This window comes from Oncorhynchus gorbuscha, linkage group LG23, assembly GCF_021184085.1.
Source record: "Oncorhynchus gorbuscha isolate QuinsamMale2020 ecotype Even-year linkage group LG23, OgorEven_v1.0, whole genome shotgun sequence".
In the NCBI taxonomy this organism is placed as follows: Eukaryota; Metazoa; Chordata; class Actinopteri; order Salmoniformes; family Salmonidae; genus Oncorhynchus; species Oncorhynchus gorbuscha.
The window spans coordinates 68,418,704-68,441,732 of record NC_060195.1 but is presented as its reverse complement, the minus strand read 5'-3'; the positions used below and the strand labels follow the sequence as shown (position 1 = coordinate 68,441,732).

General features: G+C 42.6%; 1 pseudogene; it reads right to left on the bottom strand.

The window, feature by feature from the left end:
* The window catches only part of LOC124010732, a 109,792-nt pseudogene extending 101,850 nt beyond the window's left edge, over positions 1 to 7,942 (bottom strand).
* Between the last annotated feature and the right edge of the window lie 15,087 nt (positions 7,943 to 23,029).

Genomic DNA, 23,029 nt, shown 5'->3' with positions numbered 1-23,029 from the left:
TGAGCTACAGAGGACCATGCTGGACCAACTGAGCTACAGAGGACCATGCTGAACCAACTGAGATACAGAGGACCATGCTGAACCAACTGAGCTACAGAGGACCATGCTGGACCAACTGAGCTACAGAGGACCATGCTGGACCAACTGAGCTACATAGGACCATGCTGGACCAACTGAGCTACAGAGGACCATGCTGGACCAACTGAACTACATAGGACCATGCTCGTCCAACTGAACTACATAGGACCATGCTGGACCAACTGAACTACATAGGACCATGCTGGACCAACTGAACTACATAGGACCATGCTGGACCAACTGAACTACATAGGACCATGCTGGACCAACTGAACTACATAGGACCATGCTGGACCAACTGAACTACATAGGACCATGCTGGACCAACTGAACTACATAGGACCATGCTGGACCAACTGAACTACATAGGACCATGCTGCCCCAACTGAACTACATAGGACCATGCTGGACCAACTGAACTACATAGGACCATGCTGGACCAACTGAACTACATAGGACCATGCTGCCCCAACTGAGCTACAAGAGGAACATATAAGACGAATACCTGTCTTTTGAACAAAATACATTATAATGTAGTGTAATAACAGTCCTTTTAGCCATTAGCACATTCATCAAATTGATACACTCTGGACCTCAGATATCACACACAACGTAGGACCATGCCTGGACAATTCCAATGGTCTCGCATCACTCCTACAACCAAATCCTTCACCTATTCCCTATAGACATCACATTCACTGCAACCATTAAATCATTTCCAGTTCTGCTCAAGGAGGAGTCTATAGCACAGAGAGTGGAGCAACAGTTCAGTCACGTTCTCCACGTTCATTCTCCACACCCTCCATGACCCTAGCATTCAGTCAGCCAACAGGGAGGAGGAGTCTATAGCACAGAGAGTGGAGCAACAGTTCAGTCACGTTCTCCACATTCATTCTCCACACCCTCCATGACCCTAGCATTCAGTCACGTTCTCCACATTCATTCTCCACACCCTCCATGACCCTAGCATTCAGTCAGCCGACAGGGAGGAGGAGTCTATAGCACAGAGAGTGGAGCAACAGTTCAGTCACGTTCTCCACGTTCATTCTCCACACCCTCCATGACCCTAGCATTCAGTCAGCCGACAGGGAGGAGGAGAGGGCGGGAGGGAGTGGAGAGATAAACCCATTTCGTACACCCCTCCCCCTTGCCCAGGATAAACTCCACTCTCTATCAACGGCATGTGCTGTTGAATAGGCAGAAGGAGACTTGCTTATTTATAGAGCGAAAACAGTGTTTTATTGTTTATTGTTCTGATTCACAGAGCTGCTTTCCATAGGCTACGGAGAAAACCTATTCGTCAGACCAGGGGTGTCATGTACACCAAAAATCTGAGGGGGAACAAAGTACATGAGGATGGCTGGGGGGGTGGTACGGAGGGGGACTAGCCCGTGTCTATAAATTGGTTAATTCTACATTTTTCAAACACCTAGAATTAATCATATGTAGAAAATCATTTAAAAAAAACATTTACACACACACACACACACACTACCAGTCAAAAGTTTGGACACCTACTCATTCAAGGGATTCTTTATTTTTTACTATTTTCTACACTTGTAAAATAATAGTGAACACATCAAAACTATTAAATAACACATGTGGAATCATGTAGTAAACAAAAAAGGGTTAAACAAATCAAAATATATTTTAGAGTCTTCAAAGTAGCCAATCTGTCTTGATGACAGCTTTGCATTCTCTCAACCAGCTTCACGAGGTAGTCACCTGGAATGCATTTCAATTAACAGGTATGCCTTATTAAAAGTTAATATGTGGAATTTATTTCCTTCTTAATGCATTGGAACCAATCAGTTGTGTTGTGACAAGGTAGGGGTGGTATACAGAAGATAGCCCTATTTGGTAAAAGAGCAAGTCCATATTATGGCAAGAACAGCTCAGAAATTGCCACCCCAGAAAATGCTTCACAGAGTTCAAGTAACAGACATCTCATCAACTGTTCAGACGAGATTGCGTGAATCAGGACTTCATGGTCAAATTGCTGCAAAGAAACCACTACTAAAGGACACCAATAAAAAGAGACTTGTTTGGGCCAAGAAACACGAGCAATGGACATTAGACCAGTGGAAATCTGTCCTTTGGTCTGGAGTCCAAATTTGAGATTTTTGGTTCCAACCGCCGTGTCTTTGTGAGACACAGAGTAGGTGAATAGATTCTCTCTGCATTTGTAGTTCCCACCGTAAAGCATGGAGGAGGGGGTGTGATGGTGTGGGGTTGCTTTGCTGGTGACACTGTCGTTGATTTATTTAGAATTCAAGGCACACTTAACCAGCATGTCTACTACAGCATTCTGCAGCGATACACCATCCCATCGGGTTTGCGCTTAGTGGGACAGGACAATGACCCCACACACCTCCAGGCTGTGTAATGGCTATATGACCAAGAAGGAGAGTGATGGAGTGCTGCATTAGATGACCTGGCCTCCACAATCACCCAACCTCAATACAATTGAGATGATTTGGGATGAGTTGGACTGCAGAGTGAAGGAAAAGAGGCCAACAGCTCAGCATATGTGGGAACTCCTTCAAGACTGTTGAAATGAAAAAGCATTCCAGGTGAAGCTGGTTGAGAGAATGTGCAAAGCTGTCATCAAGGCAAAGGGTGGCTACTTTGAAGAATCTCAAGAACAAAATATATTTTGATTTGTTCAACACTTTTTCGGTTACTACATGATAACACTATACCATACGCGTTATTTCATAGTGTTGTCTTCACATTTATTCTACAATGTAGAAAATAGTACAAATTAATAAAAACCCTTGAATGAGTAGGTGAGTCCTAACTTTTGATGGGTACTAATATATATATACATATATATATATATGTGTTCATATCTAACCATACCTCTTGAGCTGTCTTACTGGTGTTTTTTACAGAAAATGAAGCGGGCCCTATTATTGGTGTGACACAAATGGCCAGAAATGAACTCATGTTTTTTTTATCCAGTTAAAATGCAAAGTGCCAGCTGAGCCATTTGTTGCTTTGGCCTTGCTTCCCTTTATCTTTCACATTTGGAGTCCCTCCCCCTATCTCTAATTTGGCTCCAACTCTCATGACGCTTGGATGCCCTAGCAGCGCCCCAGACAAAGCAGCCTGTAGTCTGGTTTTGTTTCGTGCGACTCGCCCCAGCAGCAGCCTGCCTGTGCTCCTTAACCGCAGATATTTGATAAGCCTGTTACGAAACAACTCCCCCCCCTTCCTCACACAGAATTCTCTCGTGCAATCTCGTCACATAGAACAGAGGTCTCTCGTGCAATGTTCTTTCGTGAAGAGGTTCGCAGCCAAGGGAATTGACAAGCAATTCGTCATTAAACTGTCATTTGTCCCCCTGTCTACATTCATTTACATTTCAATAGAACACTTATATTTGTGACATTGGCCAATGCACACATTTGTGTGATTGTCTAGGCATACTGCATTATGGCAATATAATATTATAATATTTATTTATATAACCATTAACATAATTGAATTAATTAATAAAATTACTAAATAAAATGGATTCGTTGTATTCCAATTGATTAATCATTTTCATGGGAAACGGGCGTGTCCAGACTTCAGATCACAACCATGGATGCGTTGGGCGCGCCATTATTCGAACGGATAAAACCTTGCTGGTAAGAAAAACAAGTCCCTGTATGCGCAATCATTTAATGGTCGTGTTATTTCGTTTTCTGTAGGCAATTCAATGTGAAACCAAACCATAACACCCCTAGCGGCGGGCATGGTGGTGGTTTTACAATGTGTATTCGCCTAACAAATTCATCAATAACGTAAACATGTAGGCTAGACTTTATCCAACGACCTAGGATATTTGTAGGCTATAGGCCTAGTATAAGACGAGCACCCAACAGATATCATGCGACCTGTACGACATGCCGTCGAATTGCACCGTGTATATTACAGAATCATAGACGTGTCATTCAAAGCACGGCGTGACAAATTCACAAAATCAATGGGTGGCGAGCAGAAACAGCCAACCAAACACCACGGAGGTGTCCCTCACTTGACCTCAAACTTGGCTGCTCCAATTCGACGGGCCCCGGGTTCCATTTAAATAAAATATGTGCCCCTAGTGCAAGGTACCTCGGGGCTGTTATCCTTTCTACTCAGGTGCATTCTGGCTGCTGGTGAGAACGTCGCGTAAAGAAAACAATGTGTGGGCGTCAGGAGGCGTCCTTTTACGAGAGAGCGCAGAGAACCGTGCACACAGAGCTCCTGCTGCGGCACAAAAGCGCTCTGAAGCGGAGAGAAGAGCTCTCCTGTTTCGGGACCGCAGTCCCAGGGGAGACTCGCCTTGTAGAGGAAAAGCTTCAATCAAACTGTGACATCTCCAGCGGGAGTCGACGAAGCAATTCTCTCTACAGCTCACTGCAGTGCCGTGGGTTTATTTTCCTTCACAAGGGTTTCCACTGATTATGTCAAACTCGGAAAATAGCGGACCTATATCCTATTAATAAATTCGGCATATGTTAAAAGTAGCCTATAGGCCTACTGTCAGAGAAAGGCCTCATTTAGGCCTACATGACAACAACCAGCTAATATTGTGACAGCAGAAAAAGCTTGACAACCGTGAGTCAATCACGCTTATCGTTGATGCCTTATTACTCTTCCCATTGTTCAAAAGAAAAAGCAGAAATAAATCTGGTACCGTATGTTCTCGGCGGTTGGCCAATGACTTACTATTTCCATATCACATTTCAAGCTGGTGGATGAAGGAAAAAAATATCCTGAAAACCACCGTCTCTCTGGACACGACTCGTCTGTCTGCCTGCGTTGAGTGCACAAAGGCTCCAGCAGACCGAGATGGCTGCGCTCAAAATAAACAACCCGGGCTGACAGAATGGGGGGCGTAGGCCTTCACCAAATACATGCAGAATGCGAGTAGGGAGGTCTCTTCTCAGATAAATCATTTTCAAAGTATGATTTTGACAATACCAATTGGTTAGGCAAGCTGTTTAATCCGTTCTTGTGTCCTGAAATATGTTATTTGAACATAAAAACGGGTCTACAGGTACTTGCGTAACTGTTGTAATGGAAGTCTTTCAAGACGTATCCAAGTTGTAGGCCTAATTGTTCGTATGTGACAGCATTCATTAGATTCGACTGTCATATGAAATATGCCTAGATGGTTGTCAACAGCATGATAGCCTTCATTTATGCCAAATGCAAACAACAATGCGGGTCAAATGCGCTCTCATCGCCCCCAACCCGGGCTGACAGAATGGGGGGCGTAGGCCTTCACCAAATACATGCAGAATGCGAGTAGGGAGGTCTCTTCTCAGATAAATCATTTTCAAAGTATGATTTTGACAATACCAATTGGTTAGGCAAGCTGTTTAATCCGTTCTTGTGTCCTGAAATATGTTATTTGAACATAAAAACGGGTCTACAGGTACTTGCGTAACTGTTGTAATGGAAGTCTTTCAAGACGTATCCAAGTTGTAGGCCTAATTGTTCGTATGTGACAGCATTCATTAGATTCGACTGTCATATGAAATATGCCTAGATAGTTGTCAACAGCATGATAGCCTTCATTTATGCCAAATGCAAACAACAATGCGGGTCAAATGCGCTCTCATCGCCCCCATACCAAGTTGGTTCAATTGAAATATAAACAAAAAACATTCCTAGTCTTGAAATGCAATCAGTTTGAAATTGGTTCTTCAGTAGGCCAATAAAAGACAATATGTTGTGAATAAGCTCTGTGACAATAGGCCTACTAAACCAACCCATCGGTCTTAATGCCACATTCAGCTTTCAGTTAAGCTACCAAGTATTCGGGATTCATTTATGGTACCAAAGTAGGAAACAGGAAACAAGGAATACAAGTAGGAACCAACAAATTCCAGATAACTTTTGTGAAAAAAAACAGCCTAGGCCTGTATTATTATCCTATGAGCCTAAAGCGCAGTAAGTTGCTTCTCCACTGTGTTTGCTCTGTTCTTGGAGTAAAAGTTTAAAAACACAAATTGAGGCGTTTTTATGAGTCCAAAAACACTGCACTCGGTTGTTGCGTCTGCGCTTGCTTGTGTCTAGTACTGTATATGCAACGGGTCGAATTTCGTAGCGCAGCCTGTGACCAGAGTCATTTCCCGTCCCCGGGGCGAGGACTTCAGTTCGGACTCGTTTAAGTTAAGGCGACAGAACACGTCAAGTTGCCAACATGCCAACAAGACAAGAGTATATAGTGTACAAGAAAAGACCTTGCATCGTCCAATGTGGGACAGAAGCATTAGACACGTTTACTTCGGCTTACATTATCCTGCAGGACACCTACACCCGTCTCAATGCGCTCGATCACCGAGCCCGTTATAACAATTCATGTTAAAACATGATTGCCGCATTCTATCCATGAAGTCGTTCATGAATGGAAAACCATACAGCCCACCACACCATCATCCACTCGCTGAAATGCGCAGTGAAATTACACAGATGACCTCCACAAGCGTTTATCTGCAAAGTCGTTCCACAAGGTATATGTCAAACATGGGCGAGGCACTAAATTAAGACTGAATCTTATATATATCTTATATAAGAAAAACGCCTATAAGCCGATTCCCACAGAGACTCAACTAATGTGTTTATGCCAGGCCATTCATTTGAAACATGAGAATTAGATTAGCCTACATCGAAATCACACACGCGCTACACGCTATTTTTTTATTTGACATTTTCCTTTCAATTTAGCTGACTGGCTGAAAAAAAGGTTAGCTGGAAACTCCCGTGAAAACGTTGGATCTCTCATTATGACTTACGAAGAGTTTGGATGAACGATAAAACATGTAGGCTTAATCAACACATTTCCGTTACCAAACCATCCACTATTACACCATTTTTGGCTACAATCTTTCTATAGAAACGGGTGTAGGGCTAGACTAGGTATATACAAAGCCTATGTGAAACATGAATTCTACTAGGTTAACCCATATCTCTCAGTACAAAACATTGGCAAGCAACTAAATATTCCACTTAAATACGCAGTTCTTTGTAGAAGCCCTTATCAGATGGCCAAGTCTCCATATAGTCAGAGCGACGCCGAACAACATCGAGTCTTCAGACTGGAGCAAGACAGAAAAACAAGCAAAACGAAACATGGAAAGGAAAACCAAGGCACAAACGTTCACAAAAATTATCTTAGCCTACCTGATAGAAATTCCAGAATAATTTCTCTAAATTCTATTTTTCTTGGCCAAAACGCAAAATGTCCAGTTGGAACTTTTTGGCCGTGTTCTCCAGGCTCCACGAGTCAGTCAAAACGACCCGAGAGTTCGTGCGTCGGGGGTTAATATCACTTTTGTAATTTAACTTTACAGCAAATAGGGGTGACAATGTTGTGCTTGTTAAATGACATGTAGGTAAGATTAGACTACGAAAACATCCTTAGTCTTTATACATTTCCAGTTGGTAAAAATCCGGGAATGACGAGTCGGCGACAATGAACGAACAGATCCACGGAGTCGCAGTGATAGGCTACGTTTCTGCTCCCAGTAAATATATCCATTAGTAAAAATACATCGTTGTCGTGAATGTTTCAAGGAGCACAGGTGGCAACAACGGTCGTAGGTCTCAATAAACAATAAACTAATTCAGACTGGTTATGCATTGCAACGCCATGTTGAGCTCGCCATACAGCACACACGCCACCTCAAAAATATGGCGAGAATTTCCGTTTTCAACAAATAAAGAATGCTAACAGTGCCCATTGTCTTCAGTGAGAGGCTAGGGTGTTTCTGTCAATGTTCCCATTCGTTTTTATCTCGTCCTTGTTTTACTGTTCCGTTTTCTTCCGTATGGCACTGTTCAGAGCACTCACAACTACCGCCTCCAGACGTACAGCGGAGAATGAGTGCCTGCGCCTTGGTTCCAGTCGCAGACTCTACCCAGAAGGCCAATCGGGGAACCGCAATTACCATAAACCTCTAGCACGCTTCGCTCCACCAGCGCTCTCCACAGCGAAAACAAAGGGAGGGAGGAGGGAGAGCGAAAGAGACCGCCAGCCAGCCAGCCAGCCAGCGAGCGAGCGAGGGAGATATTGAAGGTAAATAGGTTACTGTGTATATTCGTTTTTTTCTTCCTGGGCAATAGATTATGCTATATGCCTACATGTATTTATTTTTGCTCTCAGTGTTGGGTATGGCATATTGTCAAGTCTATGTCCCATTCCAGGTATATATAATATTTTCTATCCCAATTACACTGTATAATTTGTGTACTTATACTTTGAAGAAAGCAACAAACAGAATACTTCACACTCGAATTTACCCTACACTCTTAGAAAAAAAGGTTCTGGATAGAACCAAAAAGGGTTCTATGCTTGCTTCATATATGGTACCTCTTATGGTTCTATATAGAACCCGAAATTGGTTCCATATAGAACAGTTTATGAAACCCAATGGTTCTATATTACCCAATTTTGGTTCAGGAAGAAGAACCCTACAAAAGGGTTTTAAATAAAACCTTTAGGGGTGCCATATATTAAACAATAAATAGAACCCTTTTTGGTTCACCCAGAACCTTTTTTTCTAAGAGTGTAGGGTAAATTCGAGTGTGAAGTATTCTGTTTGTTGCTTTCTTCAAAGTAGAAGTACACAAATGATACAGTGTAATTGGGATAGAAAATGTTATAAAATTATCTATCCCTGGAATCATTGGGACATAGACTGGACAATATGCCATACCCAACACTGACAGCAAAACATATATTTAGGCACATGGCATAATCTATTGCCCGGGTCTATAACCACAGATCTACGATCACCTGACCCCAAATCAATCCTAAATCTAAGGAATAGAATATAATGGAATATAATGGAAACAGACTAGAGAGACATACAATACTTGGCGCTGCGTCATGAGAAAATCTACCCCTTTCGTTTAAAACTGTGCAAAAGGAAGCATCATAATAGCTCGAACCGGGTCCGCGTAATTGGATTGCCGTTATTAATGACAGACAACTCTCCCCCTACAGTCCCATGGGAACTAACCCGTGGGGTTATGCCGCTTCATTGCGCTCTGCACCGCGGTGGATTTCACATGAGCACGATGAATGCACACACAGTAAAGGCATTACATGCGATCGATACGCAGTGGTGAAACGGTTGTTGAATAGATAACGGTTCCTTTCTAAAGGGATTTCTATAAAACCGTTTTGTCCTACCGCCACATAGGCCTAACTAACAATTACTGTCAACCGAATATGAGGCAACATTGTAATTAGTTGGCCTATAAAGTTAAATCCAAACGTGTCAAATGTTATTAGATTAAATTGTTGACTATAATGAAGTACCTGGAGATTGGACATGTTTAATTTATTCTGAGAATGTACACACAGATGATGAGATTGGCGCGATCCGCGAAGGGGGTGTGTCGAAAAAGGGGGCGAGGAAAACAAGTTGGCAAAGCCCTTGTCAGCAATACTCAGCATCAAAGCCAAACTTGCTATTGACAGTATTTGTATTTGTATTTTGTCGATTTCTTGTGAACATGCCCTCTGGACCTTTTATGGCACATAGGCTACAGGTCTGGAACTATATGGCACTGTCAGTGCGCTCGACACACAGGCCTGTGGTCGCTGGCTCAAGTTCCATTAAAGCTGTTTCCCCTCAGGTACTGTAGGTTTAGGCCTTTGGGCTTTATAAATCACGCCAGAAAAACGGTGTTGCTTTTACATACCAAGGCGAGGCTATGTATCTTATTTGTCTACGCATTAATATTCGTGCGTCATTATACTAATGGTTTGTGTCAGACGCTTGTTGATTCTTTCCAGTCAACACCTAATAAAGGAACAATGACCTGTAGGCTCTCCATGGGTTTAGTCCTGGTTACATGTAGGCCTACATGTGTGAGCGCTATCAAAATGGAATATTCCTTTTATATCAGCTGGTGCTCCCTAAAACACTGAGATGACACTGGACCAACATCAAGCGCATGGTAGTAGTAATGCGGGTTGGCACTTCGAGACAGATGGACGCCTTGCAATGGAAAACCGGTCGCAACCCAACACCAGGTTCAAGCGAGTCCGTTATGGTGCAAACCATCTGTGATGGTGCATTACTGCCACCGTCTGGACAGTTGTGTTCATTAAGATTTGGCACACGAAGAAAAGAGCGCAACACCGTAGTCTTTTACCCGTGTAGTGGCACTGTTATTACACCGTATCAACATTGCATTAACACTTGCCCCCATTCCCCCCTTCCCCAAAACACGTGTAAATATTGGACTTCCTATATTATACTTATGCTACGATGGTTATTCTATTCAACTGAGCCATTAACTTCATGTTGCTATTCTTGTATTTTCTTATTGTTTTGCATTGTCGAGAAGGAACCTGCAAGTAATCATTTCATTGGACAGTGTATACTATGAGTATCCGCACACAAGTCTAATACAACTTGAAACAGGTGGCCTAACTGGCCACTTATTCATAAAGTGTCTTGGTGCTGATCTATGATCAGTTTTAGCTTTTTGGATGATAATGAAAAAGATCACATGGACAGGGAGGACCTGATCCTAGATCAGCACTCCTGCTCTGAGATGCTTTATAGAATATGGCCCCTGGAGAGCAGTGGAAAGGGAGAACCCCCAAAGACCCAAGACAGCGACTGAGGGGAAGATGTCACAGGGGGGTATTTGGAAGAAGCCCAGTAGTGTCCCTGTAGATAGATAGAGCCATTTTCCTGATACATAGAAACTAGTCTGAAACCTATCCCTAGGCAACACAATGGTGTGGTTTCAATAAAGGACTCTTTTGGCAGAGGAAATATGTAGTTCCTCTTTGCCAAAAACGTAGCACCAGGCAGTGTCACACCTTACCCTGCCATAACACTGGGTACTGAAGTGTCGTCAAGGACAGACCATTTGAGGAGTTTAGTTAATATCAGGGTCGGGGTCAATTCCATTTGAATTCCAGGCAATTCAGAAAGTAAACCAAATTCCAATTCCAAATTTTCCTCGTTGAAAAGCATAGAAGATAATTGGAATTTCAGTGCACTTCCTGAATTGGTGAATATTGAGTTTATGGTCCAAAAGCTACGGCTAAATCATTCTGCATGATTTACTCTACACATCCAATAGTGTTCATATCTACATGGCAGGCCTGTGTTTCTTTGAGTTTAAGACCAATGCTGATAGGAAATCATTTATTATGAAAGTGTATTGCAACAGACAACCTCTTGCCAGACTAATTCTATCACAAGCATCACTGGAACAAATACTGTTATAAAACCCACAGCCTGTGACCATTTACATGAGCAGTTTGTGTGGTGGTGTGGTGTGTTACTTTCCACTGTGTAATATCTTTCTGACAAATGCTGCTCTACTTTACCTTCAACTGAGTGGGTCATGAGTCATACCTTTGTTTTGTTCCTGTGATCTTCACTGCAATTTACTTGGCCATTTCCACAGAAGTCACAGCTTTAGAACAAAAAGGAAGTTAAGCAGCTGATTACTGTAATCATGACATTTTACTAGAAGATAGTTACACTAATGGATTGACCATTCATGAATACAATAACACACTAGTCCAGCATTTCCCAAACTCGGGACCCCAAGGGGTGCATGTTTCGGTTTTTCCCCTAACACTGCACAGCTGATTCAAATGATCAAATATTGATAATTAGTTGATTATTTGAATCAGCTGTGTAGTGCTAGGTCAAAAACCGAAACGTGCACCCTTTGGGGTCCAGAGGACCGAGTTTGGGAAACACTGCAGTAGACCTACATCATGCATGTGTTTTAGTGCAAATAAATGTCAAAGTAGGGGGAAATGAAGAAACACGCATTTATTCATTACTGACTAGCGGTAGAAAGGGGTGATAGGATACAGGCATATTCACAACAGTATTTTAGTCATTGTTCACTGTAACATTGTCACATCACTTGTATCATTCTACAGGAAGTGATTCTAAGAATATACCCATTGCAGAAGTTGTTAGTTCGCGTTTGTGGAAGCATGAACTATACTGCAATTGTAATTATTGATACAAGTTCAGGATGGAATCTTCTTGGTGGTGATGTGAGCTGTGTCACTGATTTCTGTCAAAATAACAATGCAATTAGTCTTTTAAAAAGACCATACCTACAGTTAGTTACATCATGATATGTTGTATGGTTTTCAGTATTTGATACTGTTAAGTTTAATCAATTTGTGTGGGAGAATGTTGAAATTGTTCAGGTGGTGTACAACAAGTCTCTTACCTCTGGTCTGCATCTTGAGGTGGTCTTAGTTTTATAATACAGTTTCTGTTCTGACATGCCAAGGCCACGATATGTACTGACATATACACCAACAACATAGGATATGTCAATATCAACATTGCACAAGCAACATTGGCTACTCAGCAAACATTTAAATGTTAAACTATTTCAAACTTTTACATTTTGATATTATCTAGTATTTCCATTCACTCACCCAGGATCATAACGATCAGAATAACCTTCAGAACACTGTGAATGAACAGAAGACAGTTCTCCCATGATGACCTGTAGCTGGACGTCTGGTTTGGATAGTCTGTGGGAAAAAATATAAATAACCCACAGACAATGTCAAATGTCCTGAGTTATTCTAAACCACATCTAAAACTGAAAAACACTATTTTACATTATTGGGAACATACCCAAAAGGTAGCTCATATGTACACCATACATATCTGTACACCATACTATCTGTACACCATACATATCTGTACACCATACATATCTGTACACCATACATATCTGTACACCATACATATCTGTACACCATACATATCTGTACACCATACTATCTGTACACCATACATATTCATCATTGAATGAAATGTGCACTTACCAGCGGTCATGAGTCTGGTACCACTGCTAAATAGGAGACTCTGGTCTTCTTTCTTTGCACAGTAGTACACTCCACAATCATCTACTGTTACATTCTGTATTAACAATCTATGTCCTGTTAGTAATGAATATTTCTGTCTATAATTCTTATTGTAATAAAAAGCAGCAGGACTCCTACTAGTGAAAGAGTGGAGTATGGCCTGTGGAGGCTGTGGTTGGTGCTGAATGTACCAGTATGCACTTTCTATGTTAAGAGAACAGTTTATGGTTGTATTCTGTCCAAGTTCCACCAGTGTCTCTGTCAAGCAACCAGCTCCCCGACAGCATATAAAGAGACCTAGAAACAGATCAGGTCATTACACATTTGACTCCTAAGTTATTCATTGTAGTAACAAAATAATTGTCTTACACAACAAATGTCCCACAGCTCTCAGCATTGTCTCAGATTTGTGGTGGTGATTGGGTTGTTGTCCTGCTTGTGTAGCAGTTGCCTGTTTGAGCGTTCTTTGCTGCTGTACAGACAAACCACAAGTTGTTTTCTAGGGTGCTAGAGGTATGACCAATCATAGGCAAGTCCACTTGACTTTGCCTTATATAGGCATACTCCTTGTAGGCATGCAATATTTACTATCGCAAGTTTGAAATTCAATCAAATAATTTGAATTCAAGTCGTGAATTGAATAGCAATATATGTCATTGACCCCACTACCACCACAACCACCACCTTCAAACAGTAGCCATGTTTAGATTGTCAGTTAACTTTCAACTTCAACATACATTACTAGTGGATCACCGTACAAGACACTACAAGTAGTCATAGTACACTTCAATCTGTCTGGTCCGTCATGACATCTCACGTCAGAGTCAGGTCGAGTCAGTGTATGTGTCATTTTGAATATTTCACTTTTTTGATTTACATTGACTGTGTCAAGTGAGAATGTGTATTTAATATGTTTGGAGTAGATTGACCTGAAGAGACACATGCAAGAAGGGGTGTGTTATAATGAGGCTCTGTTGGCTGTAAGGGACAAAGTGGAGTTTTTATTATTTCTTCTGCACTCTTCTGCTCATCCCTCAACCGATTTCAGTGCAGCCGTAATCAACACAACATCTGACAAAGGAGGATGTGGTGATTGGTGTCAACTTGTAAAATGACCACATTCTCATTCTGCAGAAAGTCAAAAATAAGGTGTTCGTTTTTCTCTTGTCAATACAGCACTAATGTCAGAGAAAGGCTCAAAATATCACTGGGGCCAAGCTTCCTGCCATCCAGGACCTATATACTAGGCTGTGTCAGAGGAAGGCCCAAAATATCACTGGGGTCAAGCTTCCTGCCATCCAGGACCTATATACTAGGCTGTGTCAGAGGAAGGCCCAAAATATCACTGGGGTCAAGCTTCCTGCCATCCAGGACCTATATACTAGGCTGTGTCAGAGGAAGGCCCAAAATATCACTGGGGCCAAGCTTCCTGCCATCCAGGACCTATATACTAGGCTGTGTCAGAGCAAGGCTCAAAACATCACTGGGGCCAAGCTTCCTGCCATCCAGGACCTATATACTAGGCTGTGTCAGAGGAAGGCCCAAAATATCACTGGGGCCAAGCTTCCTGCCATCCAGGACCTATGTACTAGGCTGTGTCAGAGCAAGGCTCAAAACATCACTGGGGCCAAGCTTCCTGCCATCCAGGACCTATATACTAGGCTGTGTCAGAGGAAGGCTCAAAACATCACTGGGGCCAAGCTTCCTGCCATCCAGGACCTATATACTAGGCTGTGTCAGAGGAAGGCCCAAAATATCACTGGGGCCAAGCTTCCTGCCATCCAGGACCTATATACTAGGCTGCTAGGCTGTGTCAGAAAGGCTCAAAACATCACTGGGGCCAAGCTTCCTCATCCAGGACCTATATACTAGTCAAGGCTCAAAACATCACTGGGGCCAAGCTTCCTGCCATCCAGGCCTATATACTAGGCTGTGTCAGAGGAAGGCCCAAAATATCACTGGGGCCAAGCTTCCTGCCATCCAGGACCTATATACTAGGCTGTGTCAGAGCAAGGCTCAAAACATCACTGGGGCCAAGCTTCCTGCCATCCAGGACCTATATACTAGGCTGTGTCAGAGGAAGGCCCAAAACATCACTTGGGTCAAGCTTCCTGCCATCCAGGACCTATATACAGGGCTGTGTCAGAGCAAGGCTCAAAACATCACTGGGGCCAAGCTTCCTGCCATCCAGGACCTATATACTAGGCTGTGTCAGAGGAAGGCCCAAAATATCACTGGACCTATATACTAGGCTGTGTCAGAGGAAGGCCCAAAATATCACTGGGGCCAAGCTTCCTGCCATCCAGGACCTATATACTAGGCTGTGTCAGAGGAAGGCCCAAAACATCACTTGGGTCAAGCTTCCTGCCATCCAGGACCTATATACAGGGCTGTGTCAGAGGAAGGCTCAAAACATCACTGGGGCCAAGCTTCCTGCCATCCAGGACCTATATACTAGGCTGTGTCAGAGGAAGGCTCAAAACATCACTGGGGCCAAGCTTCCTGCCATCCAGGACCTATATACTACGCTGTGTCAGAGGAAGGCTCAAAACATCACTGGGGCCAAGCTTCCTGCCATCCAGGACCTATATAATAGGCTGTGTCAGAATAAGGCTCAAAACATCACTGGGGCCAAGCTTCCTGACATCCAGGACCTATATACTAGGCTGTGTCAGAGGAAGGCTCAAAACATCACTGGGGCCAAGCTTCCTGCCATCCAGGACCTATATACAGGGCTGTGTCAGAGGAAGGCTCAAAACATCACTGGGGCCAAGCTTCCTGCCATCCAGGACCTATATACTAGGCTGTGTCAGAGGAAGGCTCAAAACATCACTGGGGCCAAGCTTCCTGCCATCCAGGACCTATATACTACGCTGTGTCAGAGGAAGGCTCAAAACATCACTGGGGCCAAGCTTCCTGCCATCCAGGACCTATATAATAGGCTGTGTCAGAATAAGGCTCAAAACATCACTGGGGCCAAGCTTCCTGACATCCAGGACCTATATACTAGGCTGTGTCAGAGGAAGGCTCAAAACATCACTGGGGCCAAGCTTCCTGACATCCAGGACCTATATACTGGGCTGTGTCAGAGGAAGGCTCAAAACATCACTGGGGCCAAGCTTCCTGACATCCAGGACCTATATACTAGGCTGTGTCAGAGGAAGGCTCAAAACATCACTGGGGCCAAGCTTCCTGCCATCTAGGACCTATATACTAGGCTGTGTCAGAGGAAGGCTCAAAACATCACTGGGGCCAAGCTTCCTGCCATCCAGGACCTATATAAGGACCTATATAATAGGCTGTGTCAGAAGAAGGCTCAAAACATCACTGGGGCCAAGCTTCCTGACATCCAGGACCTATATACTAGGCTGTGTCAGAGGAAGGCTCAAAACATCACTGGGGCCAAGCTTCCTGACATCCAGGACCTATATACTGGGCTGTGTCAGAGGAAGGCCCAAAATATGACTGGGTTCAAGCTTCCTGCAATCCAGGACATAAATACTAGGCGGTGTCAGAGGAAGGCTCAAAACATCACTGGGGCCAAGCTTCCTGCCATCCAGGACCTATATAATAGGCTGTGTCAGAAGAAGGCCCAAAAAAGTCAAATACTGTTTTCTCTGTTACTGCACGACAAGCGGTATCAGAGCCCAAGTCTATGTCCTAAAGGCTCCTGAACAGCTTCTACCCCCAAGCCATGAGACTGCTGAGCAATTCATCAAATGGCCACCTGGACTATTTACATTGGGGTTGCTTCTCAGCCAAGGGAGTGGGCTCACTCACAATTTTGCCTAAGAACAGCTATGAATTAAGTACCAACACATCCTCCGAGAGCAACTTCTCCCAACCATCCAGGAACAGTTTGGTGACGAACAATGCCTTTTCCAGCACGATGGAGCACCTTGCCATAAGGCAAAAGTGATAACTAAGTGGCTCGGGGAACAAAATATCGATATTTTGGGTCCATGGCCAGGAAACTCCCCAGACCTTAATAGCATTGAGAACTTGTGGTCAATCCTCAAGAGGCGGGTGGACAAACAAAAACCCACAAATTCTGACAAACTCCAAGCATTGATTATACAAGAATGGACTGCCATCAGTCAGGATGTGGCCCAGAAGTTAATTGACAGCATGCCAGGGCGGATTGCAGAGGTCTTGGAAAAGAAGGATCAACACTGCAAATATTGACTCTGCATCAACTTAATGTAATTGTCAATAAAAGCCTTTGACACTTATGAAATGCTTGTAATTATACTTCAGTATTCCATAGTAACATCTGACTAAAAAATCTAAAGACACTGAAGCAGCAAACTTTGTGGAAATTAATATTTGTGTCATTCTAAAAAACGAAGGTTATTGTAGTAACCTGAACAAAAATGAAAAACAAATGGGATTTTTGAGGTTCTGAATCTGGCGGGTGTAAGGCTGCCCCCCAAGTTCCTCTTATCAACTGTATGCAAGAGGGTTCATGGTCTTCTCTGGAATTCAGCCTTCTCTTTGTTGATCTCACCATCCCCCATTCTTTCACACCTCTGGCTAGAAGAAGTTCTGTTTTTACATCCTGTAGGTCTGATGGGAATTTTGTGAATTTTTATTAGGATGCCCATTAGCTAACGCCGTAACGTTAGCTAATCTTCCTTGGGTCCAACACCAATTAATAAGACATTACAAACAATTACAAATTAAGACTTTACAAACATTTAAGAAGTAGACAATAGAGACAATTACAATTCCTGACAGGAAACACATTAAACATTCAGTAGATGCGTTCTATTTCCTGTCCAGTCATATGGTCTATGGGGTCTATTTATTTATTTTCCTTGAAGGTGGATTTACATTTTGCCTGAGAAATATGGATTGGTAAAGAGTTCCATTCAGCTATGGCTCTATATAAAACTGTAGATTTAAGGTGATTTGTGCTTGGCTTGGGTTGTCTTAGATGTCATGAATTTGCCTGTCTGGTTTGGAGGTTATGCATGTTGCTACTATGTACTAACTGTCCTGAAAAATACTTGTGTGTTATATATATATAACATTCCTGAAGAAAATCAGAAGACTGGATAGTAATTTACTTTCAACAGAATCCTAATAAGGAAACAAGAACAAAGACAGAAGCCATGGGAGAGAGTCTGATGCATTTGAATAATATTTATACGGATAGAGAAATGAAGAGCTAATAGTTTCCAAATGCGCTCTCAGAAAGGGAGTGCCAATCTGATTGTTAGTTAACTCAATAGTAATGCTATTGGTCAACGACTCAGATTTGGAATCTAAACATGGTTAAATGGTTATAAAAGGGTCTTAGATTCATTGTCTCTTTCTGTTTGTTCCTGACCAGCTGTGGTGAGACTCTCCTTTGGTCTCTCTCCACCCCAGGGACTCATAACCTTTCAGGCTATGACCTTTCAGGCTATGACCTTTCAGGCTATGACCTTTCAGGCTATGACCTCTTTCACTCCCTCTCTGATCATGCCTTGTACAGTCCATTCTGAAAGTATTCAGACCCCTTGACCTTTTCCACTTTTTTTTGTTACGTTACACTCTTATTCTAAAATTGATTTAATTGATTTTTTAAATATATTTTTTCCTCATCATCCTACACACAATTCCCCATAATGACAAAGCAAGAACATGTTTTTAGACATTTTTGCAAATGTATTACAAATAAAAAACAGAATTGTATTTGTTTAATTAGCAGCTGCCAAAAAATTAGACAGGTGCATCCTGTTTCCGTTGATCATCCTTCAGATGTTTCTACAACTTGATTGCAGTCAACCTGTGGTAAATTCAATTGGACATGATTTGGAAAGGCACACACCTGTCTATATAAGATCCCGCAGTTGACAGTGCATGTCAGAGTAAAAACCAAGTCATGAGATTGAAGGAATTGTCCGTAGAGCTCCGAACCAGGATTGTGTCGAGGCACAAATCTGGGGAAGGATACCAAAACACTTCTGCAGCATTGAAGGTCCCCAAGAACACAGTTGCCTCTGTCATTCTTAAATGGAAGAAGTTTGAAACCACCAAGACTCTTCCTAGAGCTGGCCGCCCAACCAAACTGAGCAATCGGGGGAGAAGGGCCTTGTTCAGGGAGGTGACCAAGAACCCGATGGTCACTCTGATAGAGCCCCAGAGTTCCTCTGTGGAGATGGATGAACCTTCCAGAAGGACAATCATCTCTGCAGCACTCCGTCAATCAGCCCTTTATGGTAGAGTGGCCAGATGGAAGCCACTCCTCAGTAAAAGGCACATGACAGCCCGCTTGAAGTTAGTCAAAAGGCACCTAAAGGACTCAGACCATGAGAAACAAGACTCTCTGGTCTGATGAAACCAAGATTGAACTCTTTGGCCTGAATGACAAGCTTCACGTCTGGAGGAAGCGTGGTACCATCTCTATGGTGAAGCATGGTGGTGGCAGCATCATGCTGTGGGGACGTTTTACAGCGGCATGGACTGGGAGACTAGTCAGGATCGAATGAAAGATGAATAAAGCAAAGTGCAGAGAGATCCTTGATGAAAACCTGCTCTAGAGTGCTCAAGACCTCAGACTGGGGCAAAGGTTTACCTTCCAACAGGACAACGACCCTAAGCACACAACCAAGACAACGCAGAAGTGGTTTCGGGACAAGTCGGCCTCCTGAGTGCCGCAGTGGTCTAAGGCACTGCATCTCAGTGCTAGAATGTCACTACAGACCCTCGATCCCAGACTGTATCACAACCGGCCATGATTGGGAGCCCTGTAGGGCGGCACACAATTGGCACAGCGTCGTCCGGGTTAGGGGAGGGTTTGTCCAGGGTAGGCCTCCATTGTAAAATAAGAATTTGTTCTTAACTGACTTGCCTAGTTAAATAAAGGTTAAATAAATGTTTTTTTAAGTATCTGAATGTCTTTGATTGGCCCAGCAAGAGCCCAGACTTGAACCCGATCGAACACCTCTGGAAAGACCTGAAAATAGCTGTGCAGCGACACTCCCCATCTAACTTGACAGAGCTTGAGATGATCTGCAGAGAAGAATGGGAGAAACTCCCCAATACAGGTGTGCCAAGCTTGTAGCTTCATACCCAAAACAACTCGAGGCTGTAATCGCTGTCAAAGGTGCTTCAACAAAGTACTGAATAAAAGGTCTGATTAGTTCTGTAAGTGAAATTTCAGTTATATATATTTTTTAATAGATTTGCTACAATTTCTAAAAAGCTTTTTTTACTTTGTCATTAAGGGGTATTGTGTGTAAATTGATGAGAGAAATAAAAAAAACTATCAAACAAAGCACTTTCTTCTGAAACTCGTCAGTCTATTCTTGTTCTGAGAAATGAAGGCTATTCCATGTGAGAAATTGCCAAGAATCTGAAGATCTCTTACAATGATCCTCTTAAGGATTGGCCCCTTAAAAAAAAGTAGCCTAAAATGACATACCCATATCTAACTGCCTGTAGCTCAGGCCCTGAAGCAAGGATATGCATATTCTTGGTACCATTTGAAAGGAAACACTTTGAAGTTTGTGGAAATATGAAATTAATGTAGGAGAATATAACACATTAGATCTGGTAAAAGACAATACAAAGAAAAAAACAACATTTTTTTGTATTTTGTTTTTGTACCATCAACTTTGAAATGCAAGAGAAAGGCCATCATTTATTATTTCAACCCAGGTGCAATTTAGATTCTCAGACTGATCCAATGAACCATTGCATTTCGGTTCCATTTTTAAAAAATCAAGACTGCCCAAATGGGCCTAATTTGTTTATAACTTTTCATGTTCAAAACCATGCACTCTCCTCAATAGCATGGTGTTCTTTCACTGTAAATTGGACAGTGCATTTAGATTAACAAGAATTTAAGCTTTCTGACAATATCAGATATGTCTGTCCTGGGAAATGTTCTTGTTACTTACAACCTCATGCTAATCCCATTAGCCTACGTTAGCTCAACTGTCCCGCTGGGGAACCACCAATCCTGAGTAATTCATTTGGTTTTTTGTCTTTTACTTTCTGTTTTGTACACAACCTTCAAACAGCTGAAAACACAATATTTTTGGTTATTGAAAATATATTTCACAGCGGTTTAGATGGTACAATGATTCTCTACATTCTCTATGCTTGTTTCGTCACATAAACTGAAATTAGGTGAACTACTCGAATTTTAGCAACCAGGAAATGGTGGAGCGATTTATGCATAGTGCACCTTTAATATTGATTTATAATTTGAACCTAACCAAACCTCTGTTCTGTCGAAGGAGTTGTATGGGTTCCTCTAGTGGCCAGAAGCTTTCGTTAGCATGGGCAGCGCCATTGAGGACTAACCATTTTGATTGAGTCGACTTCCAACTTCATTGGCTGATCCCTTCTGGTGGCAGTTGGCATGACCTGATGACTCGGTTGGAGTCGTGACAGCCAGGTCTACGGGAGGGATCAGCCAATAGATTTGACTTGTGAAGGAGAAAATGTACAATTTCTAGGTGGCGATGTCCTCAATGGCACTACCCATGCTCTCACAGACGCCATCAGTACATAGATACAGAGATGTTATGTCTATCCAAGTCTATGGTCCTGGTCCATCACCTTATGTAGTACTGCCCCCCAGTGGCAAGAAGTGACACCCCCGCAAAAAACTATAAGCCTACAATGCATAAAGGTCTCCAAGCCACCCACAAATAGCCTACTTTCTGTCCTCAACACTCACACTGAAACTAAATAGTATAAAAACGAAATATAAATGTTTTTATCAAACTAAATACAAACTAGTGAATTGAGTCTGAAAACGAACAAACTAATCTGAATTTAATCAAAGTAAAGATAACATAAATAATAACTCATATTTTAAGTCACAAAACAATAATAACCTTGATGTCAACGTAATTGGTGGTGATACCAACTGTATCATGTCATACTGAAAAACTATGTGGATATGAGTGAAAACATCTATCATAAAGACCTAATATTGAGTTCCACCCCCTTTTGCCCTCAGAACAGCCTCAATTCGTTGGGGCATGGACTCTACAATGTGTAGAGGGATGCTGGCTCATCAAATCAAATCAAATGTATTTGTCACATACACATGGTTAGCAGATGTTAATGCGAGTGTAGCGAAATGCTTGTGCTTCTAGTTCCGACAATGCAGTAATAACCAGCGAGTAATCTAACCTAACAATTCCAAAACTACAACCTTATACACACAAGTGTAAAGGGATAAAGAATATGTACATAAAGATATGAATGAGTGATGGTACAGAACGGCATAGGCAAGATGCAGTAGATGGTATCGAGTACAGTATATACATATGAGATGAGTAATATAGGGTATGTAAACAAAGTGGCATAGTTTAAAGTGGCTAGTGATACATGTATTACATAAAGATGCAGTAGATGATATAGAGTACAGTATATACATATACATATGAGATTAATAATGTAGGGTATGTAAACATTATATTAAGTAGCATTGTTTAAAGTGACTAGTGATATATTTTACATCAATTCCCATCAATTCCCATTATTAAAGTGGCTGGAGTTGAGTCAGTGTGTTGGCAGCAGCCTTTCAATGTTAGTGGTGGCTGTTTAACAGTCTGATGGCCTTGAGATAGAAGCTGTTTTTCAGTCTCTCGGTCCCTGCTTTGATGCACCTGTACTGACCTCGCCTTCTGGATGATAGCGGGGTGAACAGGAAGTGGCTCGGGTGGTTGTTGTCCTTGATGATCTTTATGGCCTTCCTGTGACATCGGGTGGTGTAGGTGTCCTGGAGGGCAGGTAGTTTGCCCCCGGTGATGCGTTGTGCAGACCTCACTACCCTCTGGAGAGCCTTATGGTTGTGGGCGGAGCAGTTGCCGTACCAGGCGGTGATACAGCCCGACAGGATGCTCTCGATTGTGCATCTGTAGAAGTTTGTGAGTGCTTTTGGTGACAAGCCGAATTTCTTCAGCCTCCTGAGGTTGAAGAGGCGCTGCTGCGCCTTCTTCACGATGCTGTCTGTGTGGGTGGACCAATTCAGTTTGTCTGTGATGTGTACGCCGAGGTACGCCGAGGAACTTAAAACTTACTACCCTTTCCACTACTGTCCCATCGATGTGGATAGGGGGGTGCTCCCTCTGC